The sequence below is a fragment of the Macrobrachium nipponense genome, chromosome 27 (assembly GCF_015104395.2).
Source record: "Macrobrachium nipponense isolate FS-2020 chromosome 27, ASM1510439v2, whole genome shotgun sequence".
NCBI lineage: Eukaryota > Metazoa > Arthropoda > Malacostraca > Decapoda > Palaemonidae > Macrobrachium > Macrobrachium nipponense.
In genome coordinates this window covers 32,895,084-32,918,020 of record NC_087216.1, presented here as the reverse complement: position 1 = coordinate 32,918,020, position 22,937 = coordinate 32,895,084, and the positions used below count along the sequence as shown (strand labels likewise).

Sequence of the window (22,937 nt, the reverse complement as noted above, 5' to 3'; positions counted from 1 at the left end):
CAAACATCCTGTAAGACAGATTTATTTAATTTGTATTAAAGATATACAGTGTTCCCCCTGTATTCGCGGAGGATGTGTACCAGACACCCCCGTGAATAGTTGAAACCCACGAATAGTTAAAACCACCACTAAAAATGCTTATAACTGCCTATCTTGAAAGTTCAGACCCCAAATGTATACCTTTAATAACATCCTACTTCAAATATACCTAAAATTACCAACCTATTACTGCATTAATCTTTGAGGTTTTATTATTAATATCATTTCAAAGTCATCTTAAACATTTTACCATTAAAAATATATACCTACAGCAAATCACAGAGAGAGAGAGAGAGAGAGAGAGAGAGAGAGAGAGAGAGAGAGAGAGAGAGAGAGAGAGACCAATGAATGGCAACATCATATATCTGACCATCAAGAGTGAAATTATTAATTATTTCTGAGACAGAGAGAATAATAATGGAGAGAGAGAGAGAGAGAGAGAGAGAGAGAGAGAGAGAGAGAGAGAGAGAGAGAGAGAGAGAGAATAACTCCTAGACTCCGACTCCTTTCCCTCCGCCAATTCCTATATCAAACTGGCATTTACTCCCCCGCCCAACTTCCTCCAAGTGGATAAAAAGACTGAGAATGGCTATTTTTTTTTTATTAATCTTATTAATATTTGAAAATTAGTTATAAGGTGAATCATTTATTTATACTACAAAACAAATAAACATACGTGAGAGAGAGAGAGAGAGAGAGAGAGAGAGAGAGAGAGAGAGAGAGAGAGAGAGAGAGAGAGAGAGAGAGAGAGAGAGAGAATGTTATTGTTACTGTTTAATCTTATTAAACTTAATATCATTTGTAAACTAGTACTACTGTGTATTATTATTTTACCATAAAATGTAGTAATGTCCTTAAAGGTATTCTTACACATACACTTCCAGCCCAAACAGAGGGCGAGAGTTACCATTAGGACATACTATCTCGTGTGGCAAAAGAGAGAGAGAGAGAAGTGAGATAGAGACGAGGAGGAGAGAGAGAGAGGAGAGAGAGAGAGAGAGAGAGAGAGAGAGAGAGAGAGAGAGAGTGGGTTATCCTTATTTAAAAGACTGAAATGGATAGATTTTTGTACTTCTTTAAAATACTACCACATATGAATTTTGAAATTATAGTTTTATTACAATTTGATTATGCGAAAATATTAATAAACATACACATGTTCCATAGCTCATCTCAGTGAGAGAGAGAGAGAGAGAGAGAGAGAGAGAGAGAGAGAGAGAGAGAGAGAGAGAGAGAGAGAATTTACATGATCCTGAGAGGGCAATACAAACTCCCCCTCCTGCCACATTACTTCATAAATATGACAGTTGTTGGACCCCTGTCATCTCAGCTTGGCTACGTGGATTTCAAAGACAAGATGTGGTGTAAAATGCATTTTCTTTCATTCTTACATAATTTTTTTATTTATAAACTAAAATCTTGCAAATTCACTTTAGTATTTTCTTTAATGAATTGATATTATTGCTGTTTACACTAATACTGATATTTGAAAATTAGTAAATCCTTTATCATCCAAAAAACTTACATCTCTGTAAGAGAGAGAGAGAGAGAGAGAGAGATTATCGTAGTATTTGTAAAAAATTTTCACATAGTATAATTTTTGTAATTACAGTTATGATTATTATTATTATTATTATTATTATTATTATTATTATTATTATTATTATTATTATCATTGTTATTAGTATTACTATTATCATATGAAAATATTAATAAACATATTATACACGTGTACCATAGAAATAAAAATCTCTCATCTCAGGAGAGAGAGAGAGAGAGAGAGAGAGAGAGAGAGAGAGAGAGAGAGAGAGAGAGAGAGAGAGAGACCTGGAATTCAAAAGAAAGATGCATGAAGACTGGGATTTCCTTCGTTCTTACATAATTTTTAAAATTTATAAACTAAAATCTTACTAATTCACTTCAGTATTTTCTTTATTGAAGTGATTGCTCTTTACATTAACATTAATATTTGAAAATTAGTAAATCATTTATCATACAAAAAGCATACATCCCTGTAAGAGAGAGAGAGAGAGAGAGAGAGAAATATTAGTTATTATGTGATATCATTTAATCTTATTAAACTTACTAATACAGTATTGATCAATATTAATATTTTAAAATTAGTAAATCATTTTTGTATCATAAAAATGTATTTAGGCATGAAAATAACATCAAAATACACTAATTAGTGATTATTTATAGTCGGAAAATCCCGCGAATAGACGAATTCACCGCAAATAATGGGTAGATATGGTCCAGAGAAAAACCCGCTGATCAGTGAGTCCGCGAATCCAGAGAACACAAATTCGGGGTGCCCACTGTATTTCATTTGTATTAAACATTTTGTAGATATTTTGTTGGTTACACTAATATTAATATTTTAAAATGAATAAATCATTGTTATAAGCATTTTAGGGGCATATGTACTCAATAGTAACAGTTGTAAAAGGGTACTAATCTGAAATGTCGTAGTATGTTTTTAGGAATGATAGTTTGGGGTGTATTTTTGTTTGAAAGGTAAATTGTTTTAGTATGATAATTTAAGGTATATTTTTGTTTGAACTATCAAATTAAGGAGTGAAATCTTAAAGTAGACAGTTGTAAGCATTTTAGTTTATGGGGTATTTTTGTTTGAAAGGTAAATTGTTTTAGTATGATAATTTAAGGTATATCTTTGTTTGAACTATCAAATTAAGGAGTGAAATCTTAAAGTAGACAGTTGTAAGCATTTTAGTTTATGGGGTAGTACGTACTGGGTATTTGACAGTTTTAAGCCAGTTATAAGGATTTTTAGAGGTGATTTTTGGATTTCTGCAGCAGGTTCTGGAACATAATATGTACTGCGTAAAAGTGGGGGAGCACTGTATAAGAAAAACTGGCTTGCATCCAATGCTGTTGTATTTCCGATAGTTGACTGAGCGCCATAGGCTAGGCTGGGTATAGTGTTTACTGTACTGGGTATGCACAAAACATTTTCCTAATAATTAAACATTGAAAAACAAGCCCACAACTGCCTCTTTCATCCTTTCAATAATCTCTTTAAGTTGAGTTGTTGTTCTTTCTGGTTTCCTCTTCTGCTTGTCTTAGGACCTGTGATTAAATCAACATACAGTACAGAAAGCCACAAAAGCCAACTATAGTGGTAACTGACCGAAAGACTTTTGTATACAAAAATCGTATGGTTCATTGGGTCGGATTCTGCTTTTTTGTTCAAGCGCTGATGCAAAATTTACTCAAAATTTCACATCAAAATCCAATTATGTCCAGTTCTAATACTGTACGGTCAAGGACCAGGGTTCTACTGTACTTGTTAGCGATGCAGTCACCATAGCTTAGCCTACATGGAATACTGCATCTAAATATAAACACGTACATCAGACCAGCTACACGTCATTGCAGTATTTTTTCCTGTAACATCATAGTTACTGCACACTCGGGTGTTGTTTCCAGCAAAAGGGAAGGCTAGTGCCGCAGTGGAACACTACCCATTTTCTTGACAGGCAAAGCATAATTTTATTTTTTGTATTGATACATTGTTTACTTGATTGTTGAACCTGCATGTGTTTTTACATGTGACATACCCCAATAATGATGTATATGTATTACTGATACCTACTAATCATCTTCTTACTGTATTAAACTAAAATGTTACAAATAACATATGTACCCACCTACATGTGCATAAAGATTTCATATTTCCTGTATTACATTTTTCATATTGTTTGTTTTGTTTTTTTTCATCTTAGTTGCTTTACAAAATTTTATTTTAAAGATATTTTTAAGAAATATTAGATACAGTATATATGTATTCGTATAAAGGTACTATGTATGTACTAGTTACGAAATAAAGTTTCTGTAACAGTGATATGAGACAAAATGAAGAAGTACTTGCTGCAATATAGTAGTACTATTTAGAGTAAATGACAAAAAACAGTTTTGACATAGGAAAAAACTTATTTTTTGGTAGCCGCTGCAAGTCCTCAAAGGAGTTACTCTCAAGGTCCCTAGAGGGGCTCCTGAAGATAGACCAACCAATTTCAAAGAATTCTCTTTAGTTGGTCTTGGCCAGTATAGTGCATGTAGACTAATAGAATCAAGTCTTATAGTGGCTGCCTAGGTTTAATTCCCATGTCTTACCTGCGGATGTGGCAAAAGCATCCCACGTGTCAGCCATCTAATGTGGCAACAATGCACTCCACACAAACCCTTTCACTTATTACTCTTTTTCAGGTCTATGCAGTATGATTATTCACCCAAGTCCCATGTCTTTTGTCAGGGAAAGTGGATGGGTTTGAGGATTTACAGCAGCTACCAAAAATAGGTTTTTCTATGACAAAATCTGTTGTTTGATAGCGTAGCTGCTGTTCCTCCTCAAAGGAGCTTACAAAAGAAAATTGGCACATGACAAAATGGCTTAGCTCCTAAAATTCAATCCCAACAACGCAGATAAAATTTCAGGAAAGGTTGAACCCCATGTTATCAACCACATTCTTTATTCGGGATACCCATAGGGTTTGACAACAAAGAACATGAAACTTAACATGAACATATAGCTATTAAGACATAGAGATGCTTTGTGGCCCCATGAAAACGTTAACACCGCTTACACTTATAAGCAGGCTGATAAAGGGTTTTGGGGTAGGGAGGTCTGGAGAAGTTTTCAGGAAGGGGGAGGCACCATGGGAGAGGAGGGCCAGTAAGGCTGTGTAGAGGAACTCATTCAGAGAAGGGGTTGTTTTGGAAGGTGAGTGGAGCTGGGGAGCAGTTTCCCTGGATGGGAGAAAGTGTTGGATGGGTTAAAATTGCTAGGTAGATATTACTAGAGATTGTTTTGTTTCCTGTTTTTATGTTTATAATAATTTATATTTTAGTAAAGGATATACACAGTATTGCCTTGTAACTTAGAGTGAAATATATCAAGCATGAAGAAGAAGAAGAGGAAGAAAAAGAAGAACAAGAGGAAGAAGAGAGAGAGAGAGAGAGAGAGAGAGAGAGAGAGAGAGAGAGAGAGAGAGAGAGAGATTAATAACTGAGGTATCACTTAGATTGAAACCTATAACACACACACACACACACTCCTCTTTTTATTTAAATTTTACGCTAGTCTCGTTAAAATCTGTATTTTCTAATTTTTTATTTTTACAACCCCAAAGATAAAAAATTCGTATGAGGGTGTGTATAGGGTATTTACATACCCAGACTCATTTTCATTCACTGATGTCAATAAACTTATTAGTGCTTGTTTTGTTTTTCGTTTTTATGTTTGATTTTTTCATATTTTATTAAAGAACATGTACACTACTGTACTATAACAAAGCAAACAAGGAGAAAAAAAAAGAAGAGAAAAAAACTAAAAAAAAATAAAGAAGAGAGAGAGAGAGAGAGAGAGAGAGAGAGAGAGAGAGAGAGAGAGAGAGAGAGAACAACAATCGTCATTGAGAAATGTCATATGTACTAAAAATGTAAATATAGTTTGTTGTATAAAAACAGTTTCCATGATTGGGGCAATGAGTAAAAGAAATTAATATTGCCATATATATACATGTACTCTTATATCATTCAATCCCCAAAACATGATTCTATCATGTACCTATCTTGTAATCCCATCTTATTATTAACAAAATGAATGTAAAAAATAAAAATAGTCTTTACTTACTGTATAAAATTAATTTTTATCAACACTTCCCAAAGAACTGACATGCATAAACAACTTATCTTCTATTTTGTTTTTGTTCTCTGTTGTTCTGTTTCTGTTTTTATACACACCCTGTTAAGTAGCTAGTTGATGAAACTTGGTCATGAGGGAGATGTTTTGTATGATAAGTTGCTAAAAGTAACTGATAATTCTAACAGCACATTTTAATCATTGTCTCTTCAGAGCGTCTCCTCAGAAAGCGACTGATATTCCTGTACTGCTCTGACCATAAGCCCCCAGCTTCAAACTGGTAATATCCCCTGGAAAACAACAGTATTTATTAAAGTGTCAATATTGAATTCCACTCATGATTCTTTTTGCCCTTTTGCAAACGCATCTTCATTTTTCTCCAGCTGTATCTTCTCTTGTCAACCAGTCAGAATCTTTCCCTACTCCAGAAGTCCAGAACACAAGGAGTTGGTTATTGTTAAATTTCAATTTATTGGCAGTCGTAACCTCGGTTAAATCTTGTAATATCCTGCTGTCCATATTGTGCTTTTTTACACAATTGAGTCATGTTAGCAGTTGTTTTCTTTCTAGCTTTTCTTTTTTTCTTGTCACTACTAACCATTCCTTTTGTTTTCTTATGTTACTGTATTTATTTGGCCTTCTTTAATTTTTCTCATTTGGTATTTTTTGGGGTCTGATTTTTCTTTGTCAGGGAGCAGAATTCAGCCTGTTCTGGATATCTGGATGTCATTCTTAGTTGTACTATCAGTGTTTTACTTCCTGTAATATTTTGTCAGTACATTATAGAAGTGTCAATCATACCCTAGTTTATATATTTTTTTGTCTTTTGTACTGCAATCAGTATTTGTGTTTTCTATCATATGTGGAACTGATAACTCAGGCACACCATTTATTTAAAAATTAGTCTCTCGGGTTACCCTGTTTTATGTATGTACTGTTAAGTATTATTGTGTATTGATCTTGAATATAGTAAAAGAAATATAATTGATATCAAACATTTTTGAACAGTTACAATGGTTAGACTTCAATTGTGATAAGTTCTGGTGGTAGAAACAATGTTTTTCTTATAGTTCATGTGGATGGTTGCATTAGAGGGTCTCTTTATAAAATAATACATACTTGAGAAATCAGTTATCAATTTTGATGATTGTCTTGGGAAGGTCTCCTTTCCTTGAAAAACAGTAATAACAGAAACTTTGTCTCATGGTTACTAATACCAGCGTTAGTAAATTAATTATGCATAATGTGAACTGTTTCTGGGTGCCAAAATATTTATTCTTATGAGAATACAAATGATTGTAATTGATATGCAAATCTTTTTATATACAATAGCTGAAGTCTGGTAACAAATTAGTTGATTGGTAGTAGGGAGGTTTGTGAAAGGTTTGCTCTTTTGAAGATTTTGCACTTGAGTAGGTCTTTGTTGATGATTATTGGATTGAATTTTATCAGTGTGATCTTTGATATGGATGCAGATCAAGGGAAAACAAGATGTATTAAACAGTGCAGATGTGTAGGGTGAGGTAAATTGTTTGGTAACTTTGCTGCCTTTGATTGTGGACCTTCATTTTAGTTCAATTTTAAGATGGTGGTTTGCATTGTTGATATAAGATGAGAGGAGGGTGGCTATAGTGTAGTTTGCAGGTGAAGAAATGAAGGGAAGCTAAAAAGCAGTCAACTGTGTCTTCCAGAAGTTCAAGCCAGAAACCTTTACCTTCCCTATGCTTTTCTGGATTGTTCTCCTGTGGCTTTCCAATTTGTGAGGGGAATGCACATGGAAGTGGAGTCTGTGCTTTTCACTCATAATGGGGCAAGTACATATGCATTGGGATGCTTAAAAAATCACAGTAGATGCATGTGACTTCATAAATAAGAATTCCACAGGAAAATGATAGTCAGAAATCCAAGCGCTTTCGTCTTTACTCAGACATTGTCAAGGAGTTAATGAAGTACAATTGGAGAGAAAGGTCTCAGGTACAACACAAGATCAAGAATACCAGATGGTTAATTGTCAAAAGGGTACAAATTAACCCTTAAACGCCGACTGGACGTATTTTACGTCGAGATAAATTGTCTGTCGGGTGCCGACTGGACGTATTTTACGTCGACATACAAAAGTTTTTTTTAAAATTTGCGGAAAAATACTTATAGGCCTACCAGCCTAAAACTTTTGAATCACGCGCCTTGGGGAATGCTGGGAGTCCACGGATCAAGGCCTTGTTTTGTTTTGAAGCGTGACCCAGGTGCGCATGAGCGATATCCCTTCTTCTCGCTCCAGCCAGCATCAGTAGCGCACCATCCGAGAGCGATCTTTCGTGAAAAGCGTGTTTTTCTGGACTTGTGCGAGACTTTGAGCATTTGTATTGCTACAAGACATTCCTAGATATGTCTCAACGACGTGTAACCGTGAAAGGGCGCGTTTTACCCGTCGGAAGGGATCGTGTAAGGCGAGTTTGGACATGGATGCTGGCGAGGGGGCCAAGCACCCAGCATGACCCCGCGCCTCAAGGCCGTTCTGTGCGGCCACGTGTGGCTGAAAGTGTTTCGGAACACATCGTTGCCTTTGGTTACCCCTAGGAAGCATGTGGCGTCCTTAGGGGCATTCGCAGGCATTTGGGAGGCCTCCAACCAAGGGACATAGACGAATATCTTTCGGAGCTTGATCGGGAACATGTCGCAAGTCCTCATTTTGATGGCGGATGGTCATCGAGTGATGAGGACATCAGTCCCCGATGAAGTGAGGATGAATATTTGCCCCCAATGTCCGTTCGAGGCTCACATCCCGAAAGTGACTCGAATTCAGTGCATACGAGGGGGAATCTGAGGGGGAGGGGGAGGGGGGAGGGTGGGGATACGGGCTCAAGTTTTATCGCAGAGGACGATACAGAAAGTGAGGGCCTAAGTGAGGGTGATGGGCCAACGGGGGCGGGGTAGTGTGCATCGTGCCCGTGCCCGTGCGCGCGGGCACGTAGAAGGTCGGCTCGTCGCGCCAGCCAAGGTGAAGGTCGGTCGTTGGAGAGTGACGAGGGGTGGACGGAGGACCCCACCCCTCCTAACATGCACCCCGCCTTCACGGCAACCCCTGGGATGACCGTACCAGTACCCCTGACTGTTTTGGGATTCATCCAGCTTTTCCTGACGCGGGAATTGCTGGAATACCTGGTATACGAGACGGTGGACTACGCTCGGTACTGCTGGTATGAGCTGAAGACGACCTTGTCGTATTACTGGCGGGGTTTGCAACCTCATTGACATGGCACATTTTTTTGGGGCTCCACATTTATTTGGTTTGACACCTGCTATTGACGTCAGGCAATATTGGAAGAGAAGTTATTTTTTATGTATGCCGAATGTGCCTGGCGTTATGTCCCGTGATAATTTCCTGGCGATGGACAGGTACTTCAACGCCTTCAACCGAAGGGCCATACCCCGGAATAACAGTGATCGCCTCATTTTAGTGCGTACAGTGTTGGATTATATCCGTGAGCGGTGTAGTAATCTCGTGATTCCTGGAAAGAACCTGTCTTTGGATGAGGGGATGATGCCTTACAAAGGACGTCTTAGTATAAAAGTGTATAACCCCAAGAAGCCAAAGAAATATGGTGTGAAATTCTTTCTCATTACAGAGGCCAACGCTGGATACGTTGTGGACTTTTCAGTGTATACCGGGGTATTCTCCACGCTGCGTGACACTGTATTCAACCTTGTGGGACGTTTCCGTAACCAGGGATATCACCTGTTTATGGATAATTATTATAACTCGGTATCCCTGGCCCAGGAACTGTATGAAGCAGGTGTTCACGTCAGTGGTACCCTTCGGTTGGTGCGTGGGGCCCCGAATGTCCTCAAGAGGTTCGCTAGTCATCCGCAACACCTGGCAAGAGGAGAGACAGAGTGGCGGCGGAAGGGCGCTGTCTTCGTTGGAAGGGTGTCCGACTCGTCCCCATGATTACGACGAGTCATGAACCCATCCAAGAAGAGATCGTACAGCGGAAGAAGACACGTCGACAGGGCCGAGTTGTGTTTGAGATTTTCGTACCGAGCGTCTACTGTCATTGGGCACTACAACAGGCACATGGGAGAGTTTGACTCTTTGATTAGCTCATCCAGTACTATCCCTTCGCCAGGAGAACCAGAAGGTGGACACAGAAGCTCCTCAAATACATCCTTCAGTTAGCCCTCCAAAATGCCTACATACAGGTATTCTCCTACTTACGATGGGGTTAGGTTCCGAAAAACCCATCGTAAGTTGAGAAAATCGTATCTCGGATATAGCCTAGCCTACACTAAGTTAATCAGTACCATATAGGCTAGGCTATATACATATATATGGAAGATTAGCCTACACTACACAGTATACCTATACATATATGGTATAGTATTTATTAATATCAGCTAATTTGGGTGTTTCAATGCAGATTGACTTATGATAATTAAGTATAAAAAGAAATTTAATAATAAGAACAAGGATCAGACTGTAGCGTAAAGGGTACTCACCAAGATTCGGTCCGTTGTCGGCATACGTGATCGGTGTCAGGCTGTTCATGGCTACTATAACTAAAGATCGGAAGAGGAGGATGATGATAAAGCAGCAGGATCATCAATTCGCTCTTCCTTAGATAGAATTTCTTCTTCTGTTAGTTCAGGTGTCTCGAGGAAACAACTGTTCCGAGATGTACAGGATCGAGTCTCAAGTGAGGGGTAGGGCTGGGGGAGCGGAATGCACTGGAGTCGTTCTCTTTGAAGAAAAAATCCATTGTAGGTTGCACAGTGCGTTTTTTTCGTTCTTCATAAATTAATCGGTAACATGCAACACTGTCCTTGATGAGCCCTCTGAACTTTGGCAAACCGTTCCTCGTCCCCATCCATTTCACTTAAAAGTTTCAGTCCTTGATCAAATAAAGCAAACGCCTCTGCCAGTTTTTTAGTCGTAACGTTTGCTCCAGCTCTTTATTTCTTCTTCCTCTTCTGCTTTTTTTTTTCTCTTCTGCAAGTGCAATTATAAATCCTCTGCCGTTAGCTCTACATCTTGCACATATATAAGTTCTTGGATATCTTCCTCGTCAATTTCTAAATCTAAACTTTTCCCAAGTATCAAGATCTTTTTATTAATTTCCACTTCTTCTTCATTCTGATCGAAACCTTTAAACGAGTTCACATACACTTTCAGCAGATTTTTCCAGACCCCATTCATACACTCTTTCTTTACCTCCTTCCATGCCCTTCCAATGTTCATAATGGAGTTAAGAACACTAAATTCTTTCCAGAAAGTTCTGAGATCTTTCTCCTCGTTATCCGTAGCCTGAACAGCCTGCGCAAACGGGTTCCGAAGATAATACGCCTTGAACGTAGCCACAGCACCCTGATCCATGGGTTGTATGAGAGAAGTTGTGTTTGGTGGCAGAAACACAACTTTTACATTCTCGTTAATATCTCCGATGTGCTGAGGGTGGCCAGGAGCATTGTCGAGAATCAGAAGAATTTTGAAGGGGATGTTCTTTTTCCTACAATGATCTTTCACTTCCGGAATAAAGCAATGAACGAACCAGTCCTCGAACAATATTGCAGTCATCCAAGCTTTTTTATTATGACGGTAATGCACAGGAAGTGTATGCTTGTCGATGTTTTTTAAAGCCCTTGGATTTTCTGAGTGATAAATCATAAAGGGCTTAAGTTTATACCCAGCCACATTTCCCCCAAGCAGAAGAGTCAATCGATCCTTGTATGCCTTAAACCTGGGCATCGCCGTTGCTTCTTTGTGGATGTAGGACCGTTGTGGCATAAGTTTCCAATAAAGTCCGGTTTCGTCAACATTAAAGATTTGCTCTGGCAAGTAGCCTTCATTAACGACGATCTTGTGTAAAACATCCTTAAATTTAGCGGCTCTGTCGGCATCAGTGCTTGCAATTTTCACACTGTGAAAATTATGGCGGTTCTTGAAACGACGAAACCATCCAGCACTTGCTGCAAAACTTTTGTTGTGGTTATCATCATAATTCTTCTTCAGTTCTTCAAAAGCATGCGCGCCTTTGTCTGAATGGTTAGAGGTGAGCGGCATACTTTTTCTTTGTATTTGATCCCTCCGTCCACGTGACCAGTAACTGCTCCATTTCTTCCAAAGGTCCTATCCTCTTCTTTGATATAACCGTTGAATGAACTGAAGCAGATGCCTTTACAGCATCCATTACTCGTTTCTTGTCCTTGAGGATGGTGGATACCGTCGATTGCGATAAACGTTCGTCACGTGCGATAACCATGACTGCCATTCCCGCTTCACGCTGGTTTATTATTTTCAGTTTCTGCTCCAAAGTGATAGATTGCCTCTTCTTTTTTGCACTACCAGCAGGACACCTATTTGGTTGTTTGGCAGACAGTTTTTTTGTTTTAATTTTCGGTACTTGAAAAAAACTCAAAAATCACAAACGAACACTGACCTAATGTTACTTGGTTCAAAACGAGCGCAAGTGAGGTCGAACTCATTGCCGCTGTACCTACGCCAGCCTCTCGCTCTCGGGCCAACATATCGTACGGCGTAGTACGCTGCTGCCAGTGCTCGCTGTGTGCGAAATTTAAAAAAAAAATACGCATTTTTCAACTTATTTTTTTTTTTTTTTTTTTTTTTTTTTTTTTTTTTTAGTATTAATTGCTAACCCCATCGTAGCATTTGATTATCGTAAAACGGATTATCGTAACTCGAGCACTACCTGTACTGTACTGTGGGTACCGCAGTGACAATCTTCCGAGGTTGACCCACGTACAGTTCCTAGAGGTAGCCGGGAATGCCCTCATCAACTTCGATCCCGATGAGTGGCCTTCCATAACTGACCCCCTGCCCCGAGCTGCAGATCTGCCCCTAGAGGAAAGGGCAGATAGGAGAGCCAACTTCGCTCGAACCTGCCCCCCGCCGCCCCTGCTGCCGCCGTCCCTGCTGACGGACTCCTGCTGACGACGCCCCTGCTGACGACGCCCCTGCTGACGTCAAAGCCTCCCCGCTGCCGCTGCCTGCTGCCGCCGCCCCTGCTGACGACGCCCATCCCGCTGCGCGCCGCCCTGCTGACGACGCCCCTGCTGACGACGCCCCACCCCCGCTGCTGCCCCGCTGTGCCCCTGCCGCCGCCCCGCCCCGACACGCCCATGCTGCCGCCGCCCCTCTGACGACCCCCTGCGAGACGCCCCTCTTGCTGCCGGCCCCGCCATCACCGCTTCTCGTCGGGTAGTGGACCCTGCGTGTCGGCTGCAGCCAGGGGAACACATACTGGAGGCCTTAGAAGGGCGAAGGCAGGAAAAAACGGTGCCGGGTGTGCCATATGAATGGCAGAAGGAGAGACACCCGGTTCTTCTGTCGTCTCTGTAAAGTTGCTCTTTGCAGGATAGGGGAGTGTGACCGAAAGTATCACACTAAGGTCATGTATTGGAGCGCGCCCCTCCCCAAACCAACAGCGGTAGGGCGCATGGGCCGCCGGGTCCTATCAGCAGTAAGGGCGCGCGTCTCCCTCCTCCACCTGTACCTCGTCATGTCAAGTGGAAAAAAAATGCAAGACTCTTCAATGGAGGAGGGAGAAACAAGAATAGAATCGAAGAGTCAGGATTACGAGTGAGTATTCTGCATTTATTTTATATTTAGTTTTATATTTATTACAATTTTTATATATCTGAATGTGTGCATGATAAAATAATAATAAGACATTTCATTGTATGCGAAAAGAGAAGTGTCACCTGCATTCCTTTTATTTATGTATTGGTACCAGAATCGAAGAATGTAACTATATGATATTTTACGTATAAAAAAAATTATATATATATATATATATATATATATATATATATATATATCAATATATATATATATATATACTATATATATATATATATATATATATATATATATATATATATTATATATATATATTTATAATATATATATATATATATATATATATATATATATATATATATCTATATATATATATATATATATATATATATATATATATATATATTATATATATATATATATCTATTATATAAATATTTTTTTTTTTTGGGGGGTAAGCAAATTACTTACAGTCTAGTAATATTCAATCATTTATCTTCATTTTAAACATATTGCAAGTCTCTAGAACAATATCTCGATTTATGGTGAATATTTGAAAAAAAATATTTTTATTTCCGTCCGCGCGCCGATTCTCGGCCGAAAATCTCGGAAACGCGTAGGTCACATTCTTCTAAGTAATTGTGCCTTTTCATATTACGCTTTTTTTAAATGTTTATATATGGAAAATCTGTGCGCAAAAACATGCACAATACAAAAAATATTGGAAGGTTGTAGCATTTATCATTTTTGAAATATTTCCATATAAAGTACGATAAGTACGAAAAAAACTACGATCGGTCAACTTTGACTCAACCGAAAAAGGTAAAAAACGCACTTTATAACATAAAAATCTTACAGTCTAGTAATATTCAATCATTTACTTCATTTTTAAAACATATTCAAGTCTCTAGAACAATATCGATTTATGGGTAATTTTTGAAAAAAAAAAATTTTTTTTTTTTTTTCCCCTCTGCGCGAACGATTTTCGGCCGAAAATCTCGGAAACGCGTAGGTCAAATTCTCCTAGTATTTGTGGCCTTTTCATATTAACGCTTTTTTTTAAAGGTTTATTATTGGAAATGTGCGCAAAAACGGTCCAATATAACAAAAATATTGGAAGGTTGTAGCATTTATCATTTTGAAATATTTGCATATAAATACGATAAGTACGAAAAACTACGATCGGTCAAATTTTGACTCAACCGAAGGTAAAAAAACGCATTTATAACATAAAAATCTTACAGTCTAGTAATATTCTATCATTTATCTTCATTTTAAAACATATTTCAAGTCTCTAGAACAATATCTCGATTTATGGTGAATTTATATTTTTTTATCTGCGCGACGATGGCCGATCTCCGAAACGCGTAGGTCATTCTCCTAGTATTGTGCTTTCATATTACGCTTTTTTTAGGTTATATATGGAAATGTGCGCCAAAAAACATGAAAACAATATAACAAAAAAATATTGGGGGAAGGTTGTAGCATTTGGAAATCATTTTTTGAAATATTTGCATATAAAGTCGATAAAGTACGAAAAAAACACATCGGTCCAAATGACTCAACCGAAAAGGTAAAAAAAAAAACGATTTATACATAAAAAATCTTACGTCTGTAAATATTCTATCATTTATCTCATTTTAAAACATATTTCAAGTCTCTAGAAATATTTCGATTTATGGTGAATTTATGAAAAAATCCCTCGCGCGAGATTTTCGGCCCGAAAATCTCGGAAAGCGTAGGTCACATTCCCTAGTATTTGAGCCTTTTCATATCACACTTTTTTTTAAAGTTTATATATGGTGAAATGTGCGCAAAAAACATGCACAATATACAAAAAATATTGGAAGGTTGTAGCATTTATCATTTTTGAAATATTTGCATATAAAGTACGATAAGTACGAAAAAAAACTACGATCGGTCAACTTTGACTCAACCGAAAGGTCAAAAACGCATATATAACATAAAAATATTACAGTCTCGTATATTCAAGGGGGTCATTTATCTTCATTTTAAAACATATTTGCAAGTCTCTATAACAAATATCTCCGATTTATGTGAATATTTGAAAAAAAATATTTTTTTATTCCTTTTCCGCCGCGCGACCGATTCTCGGCCGAAAATCTCGGAAACGCGTAGGTCACATTCTCCTAATATTTGTACCTTTTCATATTACGCTTTTTTTAAAGTTTTATATATGAAAATGTGCGCAAAAACATGCACAATATACAAAATTATTGGCAAGGTTGTAGCATTTATCATTTTTGAAATATTTGCATATAAATTTATTACGATGAAGTTACGAAAAAAACTACGATCGGATCAACTTTGACTCAACCGAAAAGGGTCAAAGGTCAAAAAACGCATTTATAACATAAAAATCTTACAGTCCTAGTAATATTCAATCATTTATCTTCATTTTAAAAACATATTGCAAGTCTCTAGAACAATATCTCGATTTATGGTGAATATTTGAAAAATTTTTATTCCGTCCGCGCGCCCGATTCTCGCCGAAAATATTCTCGGAAACGCGTAGGTCCCCCCCCCCCCCCCCCCCCCCCCCCCCCCCCCCCCCCCCCCCCACCATTCTCCTAATATTTGTGCCTTTTCATATTAACGCTTGTTTTTAAAATTTTTAATATATGAAAATGTGGCGCAAAAACATGCACAATATAACAAAAATTATTGGAAGGTTGTAGCATTTATCATTTTTGAATATTTGCATATAAAGTATCGATAAGTACGAAAAAAACAAAAAACTACGATCGGGTCAACTTTGACTCAACCGAAAAGGTCAAAAACGCATTTATAACATAAAAATCTTACAGTCTAGTAAATATTCAATCATTTATCTCATTTTAAAACGTATTGCAAGTCTCTAGAACAATATCTCGATGTATGGTGAATATTTGAAAAAAATATTTTTATTCCGTCCGCGCGCCGATTCTCGGCCGATCTCGGAAACGCGTAGGTCACATTCTCCTAATATTTGAGCCTTTTCATATTACGCTTTTTTTTAAAGTTTTATATATGAAAATGTGCGCAAAAACATGCACAAATATAACAAAAATTTTTGGAAGGTTGTAGCATTTCTCATTTTTTTTATATTTGCATATAAATAAAAACTTTTAACAAAAATTCGACATTCGGTCAACTTTAACTCGTTCGATGGTAAAAAACTGCATTTGTAAGCTAAAACTCTTACAGTTTCGTAATATTCAATCATTTTCCTTCATTTTGAAACAAATTGCAAGTCTCTATAAACAATATTTCGATTTATGGTGAATTTTTTAAAAAAATTATTTTTTTACATCAACCCGCGCGCTACGGAATTCATGCATCATTTTTGTGATAATATTTTCCTCTGTGTTGCTTTTATCGTTTTACAATGTGTTATATATCAAAATGATTGCAATTTAGTGCACATTACAACGAAAAAAAAAGTAACTTGTTACCTCTAACCGTTTGGCGCACAGCGCGATTTGAATACAATTATATATGAAATTTCGTTTTTGCGCTATCATATATCGCATTATTTATATATGATAATGATAATTTTTTTCATTTCTGATGATTGCATACATACTAAACTTCAAGCAATGAGAAAAAAATAGGGCCAAAAATGAACTCTTAATCTTGAAAACTAAGCGCGCTGTGATTTTTTGAAAAAAATATTTTTTCCGCTTACGCGCTCACTCTCAAACCCCTCCGGCATAAGGGAGTCATTTTTTTATTTACCGCTCCGGCGTTTAAGGGTTAAAAGAGATAATCCAGGATTATCAGATATCACACGGTCACAAACCTAAACAGATTGACCCTAACCGAAATTACAAAGTTTCTTTACAGTCCAAACCATGTAAAAACTGAATATATTAACTTTGTTGCTTATATTTATCTACAACTTTTTTCATTATGAAAGCATCAAGTTTAAATAAACCAAGACTTAAATTTAGAACATTTCTATTATTTGACTTGATGAAATAAGATTCAATGATATTCCTTTTAACTGTGTCATTACATGGGATTAAGGCTCTTGCTTGACTCCAGTTAATAGGATGGTCTAAATCTCTCATATGTACGAATAATGCATTCGATATTTGCCAGTTCTCACAGAATATTGATGTTGTTTGAGACGTTGTGAAAGAGATTTACCGGTCTGTCCGTAATAGACTTTATCACACTTTTTGCAAGGAATTTTATATATGCAGCCTGGATCTTTAGGAGAATTTTTGATTACTAAACTCTTGACATTAATATTACTGAAAACAAAATTTATGTTAACCCTTAAACGCCGAAGCAGTAAAATAAAAATTATCTCCCGTGTGCTGCCGGAGGTGTTCCGGAGTGAACGCGGAAGCGGAAAAAATATTTTTTTCAAAAAAACACAGAGCGCTTAGTTTTCAAGATTAAGAGTTCATTTTTGGCTCCTTTTATTTGTCATTGGCTTAAGTTTAGTATGCAACCATCAGAAATGAAAAAAATTATCATTATCATATATAAATAATGTGATATATGATAGCGCAAAAACGAAATTTCATATATAATTGTATTCAAATCGCGATGTGCGCAAAACGGTTAAAGGTAACAAGTTACTTTTTTTTGTTGTAATGTACTCTAAATTGCGATCATTTTGGTATATAACACATTGTAAAACGATAAAAGCAACACAGAGAAAATATTATCACAAAATAATGCATGAATTCGTCAACGCATCAGATTAACCACGTAAATACTTTTTTAGAACAAAAATTCCTGCATAAATCTAATATTGTCCTATAGAGAGCTGTCCTAATTTCTTTGTCAAACTGAAGATCAATGATTGAATATTACTATACTGTAAGAGTATTAGCATACAATTGCAGTTTTTGACCATATCTGATGAGTTAAAGTTGACCGAATGTCGAATTTTTTTATATTTTTATTTTTATTTTTATATGCAATTATTTTGGGAATTAGAAAAGCTACAACCTTCAAATATTTTTTGTTTTATTCTACATGAAATTGTGCACATTTTCATATATAAAACTCTATGAAATGCCTAATATGAACGGAGCAAATTATTCCTGATAAATGGGACGTTACTCCATTTCGGAAATATTTTTGGTGGCGGAGAAATCCCCCGGACCCTCCGGCGGAATTGGGAAGGACAGTTTGTTTTTTTTTTTTTTAATTCACCATCAAATCTAAATATTGTGTGCTAGAGACCTTCGCAATTTGTTTTGAAGATGAAGATTAAATGACTGAAAATATTACTAGATCTGTTAAGAGTTTTAGGCATTACAATAATGTTTTTGTTTTTTCGACCATTTCGGTAGAGTCCAAAGTTGACCGAACGTGGTTTTTTTTCTATTTATCATGATTTATATGCAAATATTTCAAAAATGAGGAAGGCTACAACCTTCAATTATTTGTTGTTGTATTCTACATGAAATTGCGCACATTTTCATATATAAAACTTTATGTAACGGCTAATTTAAAATGGTGCAGACATTACCACAATCGCACTTATGATTTTTTCGGAAGAGTTACTGCGCGGACGTAAAGAAAAATTTTTTTTTTTCATAAATTCACCATAAATCGAAATATTGTGCTAGAGACTTCCAATTTATTGCAAAATGTAGGTAAATGATTGAATATTACTAGAATATAAGCGTTTTAGCTTACAATTGCGTTTTTCGACCATTTCGTTAGAGTCAAAGTTGACCAAAGGTTGAAAATTTGTCACTTATCATTTTTTATATGAAAATATTTCAAAATTGATAAAAGCTACAACCATGGGTTGTTTTTAGTTGTATTGTGCATGAAATTGCGCACATTTCCATATATAAAACTTTATGTAATGGCTAATTTTAAAATGGTGCAAACATTATCACAATCGTATGTATGATTTTTTTCGGAAGAGTTACCGCACAGGCGTAAGGAATAAGTTTTTTCATAAATTCACCATAAATCGAAATATTGTGCTAGAGACTTCCAATTAGTTGCAAAGTTAAGGTAAATGATTGAATATTACTAAAATATAAGAGTTTTAGCTTACAATTGCGTTTTTCGACCATTTCGGTAGTCAAAGTCGACCGAAGGTTGAAATTTTGGCACTTATCATTATTTATATAAAAATATCTCAAAACTGATAAAAGCTACAATCATGAGTATATTTTTGTTGTATTCTACATAAAAATGTGCACATTTTCATATATAATACTCCATGTAACGGCTAATTTAAAATGGTACAAAAATTATGTAAAAGTGACAAAATAATTTCCGAGATGTGTTGCAGATACTTTTTAGTGCTGCAAGAAAGAAATTCGCGCTTGCGCGCCTGCGTAACGATTGTAAACAAAACAACACCTTGATCCGTGAGCTCCCAGCATCCCCCAAGGCGCGTGATTCAAGAGTTTTTGGCTGGTAGGCCTAAAAGTATTTTTCCGCAAATTTTAAAAAAACTTTTGTATGTCGACGTAAAATATGTCCAGTCGGCACCCAAGAGAGAAAAAATGTCAACGTAAAATACGTCCAGTCGGCGTTTAAGGGTTAAAAAGCTTTAAAATTCTAGGAGAGAATGGTAGGAAGGTGTCTGACTTTGCCAGAGCTCTTTTTATTTTGTTTTCACATTTATGCTTATTTCACATTTTATTAAAGGATATCTACAGTAGTGTATGTTGTAACAAAGCAAAAAATAAAAGAGATTACCATGGTTTTTATACTGTAAGTAACTTAGTACAGGCTCTCACAAGCTGTCAATATTGCCTTTAAAGTAATTCTTGAATGTTTAGTAATTTTATTAGGCTAAAAGCTAGGCCAAACTTGCTTTTTTTTTGTCTATGCTCCTTGTGAGCTGCCAAAATAGTTTTGCCCATATAAGTAATTCTTGTATCTTAGGACAAACTTTACATCAAATGGTGTTTACAGGGTGAAGGCTACTTGAATGTTTCGTCATTCTTTAGGCTGAAGATTTACATTTTATGTTTGTTTATAAAATTTAATATATTTGCTAGCCATTAGTAAATAATATTACCTTAATCCTCACACTTTCCTTTGTAGAGATTTGAAAAGTGTAAGTGCAGAAAGTAGTAAGGAGAGAAGGTGCTTAAGAAAGATGTTATCGTTGTCCGAGAATTGGTCCCAGTATTTGCTTCAGCAACATTGTGTAGAGTAGTACATTTACTAAGTTGGAACATTCTGAGAAACTTCTCCATGTCATTCATTTGTGCAAGGATGACACGCATCTAGGTCGATGCGTAGATCCCAGCACCCAGAAGCACCCACTTCAGCCTGATGCCAGCTCATGTTACGAGCGCTCGATGGCGCTGGTCTTCCATCTGGCACCAACTTGTGCTCTGAGCAGCCAAAGGTGGCCTGGAGCGCTCATGGGCAGCAACTAGCAGACAGCCAAGCATGTACAGGCTGACATACCCTTTTTCTTTCCTACTACTAACCGTATACATATTTTTATCCACTTGTTTACGCACCTGGCTCCCTTGCTTCCTTCCCATGCTATCGCCAGTGTTGTGTCTGGGTTAACAGAAAATGAACCTTACAAAGTGTAGTATTGTGCAAATTCTAGCCCTAAAGTCCCTGTCATACTCCCCTAAACCTGGGAGGAGACATACTGGCAGTCCAAGAGAGTCTGAGGGGGTGCCCCTGGGAGTTTCCCCTCAGTCGAGCCTGTAATCCAGGTATCGACAGACAGTCACTGGAAAGGAATCTTAATGGAGATGTAGTATTTGACAGCCATTCATAGGTGTCTTAATAAAAGTGTAGTGTGAGTATCACTTGACAACAGTTGTCTTCTGGGGCACCGGGCTACAGCCTGCTAGGCTGACGCATCTATTTGGTGCCAAGTGCTTGTTCAGTGGTCTAGTATCAGAGTGCCTATATGTACGTAAAAGCAGTAGTAAATTACAAAAAAATGAAATGTTATTTCACCATAAATTTAACAGAATGAGGATAAAACATGAAAAAAAATCAGATGCAATACATTCAGTAATAAAATATAAAACTAGTCTTGCGTACTTGAGCCAGTGTTCTGTGCACTGAGTTAGACGATGGTGAGGAGAGGTGAGGGAAGGGATGGCGGTGGATTATGGGTGGGAGATGGGTATACTTCCCACTGCTTTACCAGCTGGGCTAGGATGGTTATTCTCCTTTTTTTTTCAGTTACACCCAATTTGCCCAAATCATTTCTGTTCGTTACAGTAAAATGCCTATCAAGTTACAATCAGGGGCAGCATTTGAGGAGGTTGTGGGGGCAGTGAAGGGCGCTTGCCCCGCCCCTAAGCTTTCTTGGGGGCCTCCTAGTCAGCGATAGGAAAAAATCTATATGTATATGTATTTATATATAATGATTATTATGAGATCACTGTTCATGAAACAAAGTGTCAAAATGATATAAATAAGGTTGAAGTGTAGAGAAGGGTTAATTTAAATTAAGTTATTTTTCACATGTTCAGAACAGTATAAATAATATAAAACATATAATAGTTACCTATTAAAAATACTAAGACAAGGCAGTTTCCTTTAAGAGCTGAGACATCTAATAACTTTATTTACAAATGAATTAATGACCTGTCAGTCAGTGTTTGATTGATAGTGGTCAATATTTTCATGCTTATCTATAATTTATTATGCATTTAATAACTGAATAACACTTTTCACATATCAGTGATGTCATGTTATGAAAATTTAAATCTCTACCAAATGCCATATTTTGTTGACATGTGACACCATGGCCATTTTCATCATTCAAGACAGCTGTCCAAGGTGAATTTAGTTTGTGAATGTCATGTGTAATGTTATTAACCCTTAATGAATGGTTTGATCCTCAGGAGTAGTAATAACAGGTTTGGGGTGGTCAACGTGATTCCATTTGCTATTGTCATTTGATTTCATCGTAATACAAGCTTTATGTTATTTATCTTTTATTGACATGAAAACAACAGTAAAATTGTTTGTTTCAAGCCCAGTAGTTTTGATTAAAATTATTTTCTTTATTTTATTTGCAGTTGTGTTTGATGGCATAACTTTACTGGAGTTTTATCCATGTTGCAGATGCACGATAAGAGTCATTAGCAGCTTGAATAGTTTTCTCAGCTTGAGGTACAACTTGCTTTAAATTTAACACCATATTTCCTTGCTGATCTTTGATCTATAGCAAATAAAGTTATTACAGAAAAATATATCAGTCCTATTCTACATAATGTCATTTATAACATAACTATGGTAATTGTTTACTATCGTACAATGGTTGAAATACAAGTCAAACGGATGTTGCTGTAATCCAGTTCAGTTGTACTTAGCAAAAAAGTAGAGTTCCCCAAGTCCTGGAACGTAACCCTCCTTATTACTGTTATTTCATATGGGAAAAATATGTTTAAATAATGTGTTTTTAGTTAATGCAAGCTCTCCAGGAACGTAACCCTCGCATTAATCCTTAAACGCCGATTGGACATATTATACATCGAAATAAATTGTCTGTTGGGTGCCGATTGAACGTATTATACATCAACATAAATTGTCTGTTGGGTGCCGATTGGACGTATGGTGCGTCGATATAAAAAGTTTTTTTTTAAATTCTCGGAAAAATACTTATAGGCCTACCAGGCGAAAACTTTTGAATCACGCGCCTTGGGGGGATGCTGG

General features: G+C 36.8%; 1 protein-coding gene across 1 annotated transcript in view; it reads left to right on the top strand.

Moving 5' to 3' along the window:
- The window catches only part of LOC135200665 (DDB1- and CUL4-associated factor 8-like), a 172,502-nt gene that overhangs the window by 123,498 nt on the left and 26,067 nt on the right, over window positions 1-22,937 (top strand). The gene's annotated exons all lie outside the window — the stretch shown is intronic.